The following is a 4,444-nucleotide window of genomic DNA, read 5'->3' as shown; positions in this document are numbered from 1 at the left end:
GCAGTTTTATAATCAATATTTATTTATATCTTAAAAATATAATATAAAAATAAAGTTTATTGATATAGTATAAAACATTTTTTAAATCATATGAAATTTTATAGACATAATCTATTTATTAGTGATTAGATTAATTAATTTTTTTTATAAAAATATTAAATAGAATAAATTAAAGTTGACTTATTCTTTTATACACACAAAGTAATTCTCTTATTAGAATAGACTAGTATTCTACCTTAACTTCCCTTAAAAAAAAGTATTCTACCTTAACTACTAGAGCTGGTAACCTTTTACATGTAACGGATTTCCTTCTCTTGGTAGAATGGACTAGTATTCTTATATGTATGGCTTAATTTTTTTTCTCTACTTATTTGACTCTAAAATTTCATTCCATGTCAAGTTAAACTAATTAAACAACAAATAATATGAAAATCAAAATAAAAAATAATAAAAGTTAGAAAGATTAATAAGGATGTCTCTCCGAAAGAAAACAACGGATTTTTAAACTTATAGACAAATATAAAGGCTAACAAACGCATATACTAAAATAAGGTTAAAAAAAATGCTACACCAATACTTTTTAATGTGCTCAACATAAATACTTCTAAGAACCCTTCACTTAAATATGATATATTTTACTTGAAGAAAAAAAGAAAAGAAAATTTGTTCAATATATATTACGAAATAATACTATTAGGCTTTAATTGCTATTTTATTGATCTAAGAGATTACCATATTTTAATTTAGTTGAAACATTGAAGATGCAAGAACAGGATTTATAAAAATAAGCTTAAGGCACTACAGGATCTTTTTATCAACTTTTCATGTGAAAAATCACCTATATTAAAAAGACAAAGGCCAAAGTCGGTTTACAAATTGAGGAGGTTGAATGAAAGTCAAAGTCTTCGAAAGGGACCCAAGTAAGGTTAGAAAGTATGAGTGGCAACAAACACATATACGTAATATTTGGGTCTAAGTTTTTCAAATCCTTAAAGAGAAATTGGCAGATAACGTCGGCCATGGGAACAACAACTACATTGGCTAGTTTGATATGACTAATATGAATGGGCAAAATAAACTGTTTACTTATTGAGTATACCAACAAATTTTGAAAAAATTGACCTACGCGCATTTTTGGTATGAAAGAAACGAGATTTTTTTTTATATCAAATTAACTAGTATATTTTCATTTTTTTTTTACAATTTTCATTATGAATAATTGCATTATTGGAGCATTTTTTATTAAATATTTAAGTTGTAATTTGGTAAAATACTCATTTTAAACTATAAATAATTGATTAAATTAATAGATTTTTATTTATTTTTAAAGGAAATATTATAATGATGCTTAGTATATTATACTTTTCCATTTTAAAAAGAAAGTACATCATCATAATGTTCTTTGCACTTGTTCTCTACAATATTTTATATTTCCTAGACGGGCATATATATGTTATTTTAATGGTAGTTTTATAGTTGTCAACATAAACTTATCATAATTAGAGGATGTGGAGGTAGAAGAAATTGATTGTGACATAGATATTATTCTTTGATTTACTAAACTATGTGAGAATATATTATTATTATTATTATTAAATTCCACGTGTTTATTACCCAAATCTCTCACTAAGTCATAGTGAGTTATTCAGTTTATTTTAAAGAAATATTTATTTATATATTTATCACAATTATGAGAGATTTTTTAAATAATTTATTTTTCAACTTACTTATCAAATTCAAAGATTTTACAAGAGTTAAAAAGAAATGAACTTTTACTCATTTTTTTAACAGTAACATGGGTTAGCTTGCGGGGATGGACACATATATAATTTTTCAATACTTGCCAATGTATCAGATTCAAGAGGAACACTAATGGGCCAATCATACTTTAGTTATACAAATATTAATTAAAAAGAGTAATTTTTTTTTCCTACAACATTTGTATTAATTTTTTATTCATTAAAAAAGAATATATTTTAAGATATTAAATACATAGCCTTTACAAAAAAAATTCTATAAAATATTTAAAAATATTTTAAGAAATGATAAATTAGTTTGAAGGTGTTGGTACTTTGTGTTTTTGTTTGGAGAGCCAAGTTGCTCCTTAAACTTGGTTCTTATCCATGCCACTGCATTGCTTACAGCAGGGGCAACGAATTGAAGTTATTGAAGACTTGTGTGTCTTTGCACCTCTCACAGGGAAAGGTGTATGTTCTTATCCATTTATTTTTATCAAGGAGTTGACGTTGAATCGTTTTTCATTATTTATAATATCTCAAGTTTTTGATAGTGCCTTGCAACACGAGAAATGCGTGCAATTAATTGCTATCGAAGAATTAGGTTCAATCCTCTTCAGAAAAAAAAAATGGAGTTAGGTTCAGTCAAACCAAACAACTAATTAATTACAAATCCCTCGGTTTTAAGTAACTGTTTTAGAAGAAGAAAAATCTCATTTTATTAAAGTATTTTAATTTACGAGAAAACATTAATAGAGTAAGAAAATAATTTAATAAAATATCACTAAAACTATTTTATATATTCTGTAATTTTAATGTAAAATTGAAAATAATTTATATTTTCAAACTAAACAGTATTAGAATTTAATTTAGATGAACCAACTTAATCACAAACTGTCGTGTATAACAATTTTTTTATTTTTTATAATAATTCTATTAAAATACGTACTTGAAATAATTTTTAATTTGTTAATAGTATAAAAATTGACATTATATATAAATTAAACTCATATATATAAAAATTGACATTATATATCAATGTCTGGTTGCGGCACATTGGACTTCCTTTTCAATAAGCTATTGATAAATCGTCATTATACCAGTTTATAAATTGTAGAAAATGGCATATTTCTATTATATTTTTTAATATTTTGGTACTAAATTTACTTATTTTCTCTTATTTATGACCAGAAATCTTACTGCCTCCAAGGGATTATTAGTTTTGTCATCTGTGAGTTTTGTGGAATAGTTTATTGTGAAAGGGGTAACACAGCTGGAACTTGGAAGCTTAAGCACACCTTGACTGAGAGTTATTTGTCTTCTTATCCTTATTTCATTGAACATTGGCTGCTGAAACTTGTGGTCCTAACTGAGTTGGGGCATTCTGACATCAGACTTTATTCTATTTAAAATGTCCTTGTTCACATATAATTAAATAAATACCAGCCACCCTAGGTACAGTGTACTAGTTAAATGTTTTAACTGAAATAATGAGGAGAATTTATTGATATACATTCTTAATGTAAAATTTTTGTAACTAAAATATGTTTTACATCTCTCAAATTTTGATCAAAATTAGTCTTAATCTATATATTTAAAAATGGTAATTTTGAGTCATATTTTTTATAATCGATGAATTTTATCCCTTATCCATTACTATAAAGAGAAACAAAATTCATCAATTATATAAACTACAAGGATTACAATTATCGTTTTTAAAATATAAAGACTAAACTCAATGTTGACATAAATTAAAATACTTTAAACATATTTTACTCATTATTTTTATACAAATATCTAATAAAATTGGATTATTTTACCCATCATTTTATTTAATGATAAGGTAAAATATATTTTTAATTCATGTAATTCTGATCAAACTTGATTTTAGTCTTTACAGCTTTAAATCGGTCGATTTGTTCTTATATTTCAAAAAATAGGTGAATTTGATCCCACACATTGATAATCAATAGACGAAATAGGGACTAAATCCATCGTACTTTTTATATAAGGATCAAATTAATTAGTTTAGAATTACAGGAACTAAAGTAATGTTTAACTGAAAATACATGAACCAAAAATATATTACGCTTAATATAATGCAAAATGGTGAATGTAAAAATATTTTACACTAATATTAAATTCTGATGAGAAATTAGTAGGCTATGAAGCACACGCCTCAGACTTATGTTTTCTTTGCTTCAACATTCTGGGATGTAATAAACAGGTATATAAATATTATAATAATATCAGCAATCTGAATACCAATACAAGCTACTATACCATAACCACCCATAGTTTCTTAGAAAACAAACCCTGCCAGTTTTTTGTAACTCATCCTAAGAATTGTACTCTTTTTTCCCCCTTTGACTAGTAAGTAGTAAGTTCAATGAAGATTTTATTTTTATTTTATATCCTATTAGACAACAGTTTCAAATATGGCCCAAATAATTATTAGCCCAATCCATAGAATATTATCATTTTAAGGATAACCAGCCTCTTCGAAAAGTACCTTTCTGTGGTAACCTACAAATACGTTCTTGAAGAAAGGGACAATTTTAAATAAAATAACAGAATCGTTAGGGATAATGCATGAACATAAGAATTAAGAAAAGTAAAAGCTGGTGTCCTTTGCTGCAACCAAAGAACACCAACCATACAATTTCCCTGCATCACAATCATCCCTAATGCATAGACAAAGGTCGCTT

This window comes from Glycine max, chromosome 8, assembly GCF_000004515.6.
Source record: "Glycine max cultivar Williams 82 chromosome 8, Glycine_max_v4.0, whole genome shotgun sequence".
In the NCBI taxonomy this organism is placed as follows: domain Eukaryota; kingdom Viridiplantae; phylum Streptophyta; class Magnoliopsida; order Fabales; family Fabaceae; genus Glycine; species Glycine max.
The sequence above is the reverse complement of the archived record's forward strand: the minus strand, read 5'-3'. Positions refer to the sequence as shown.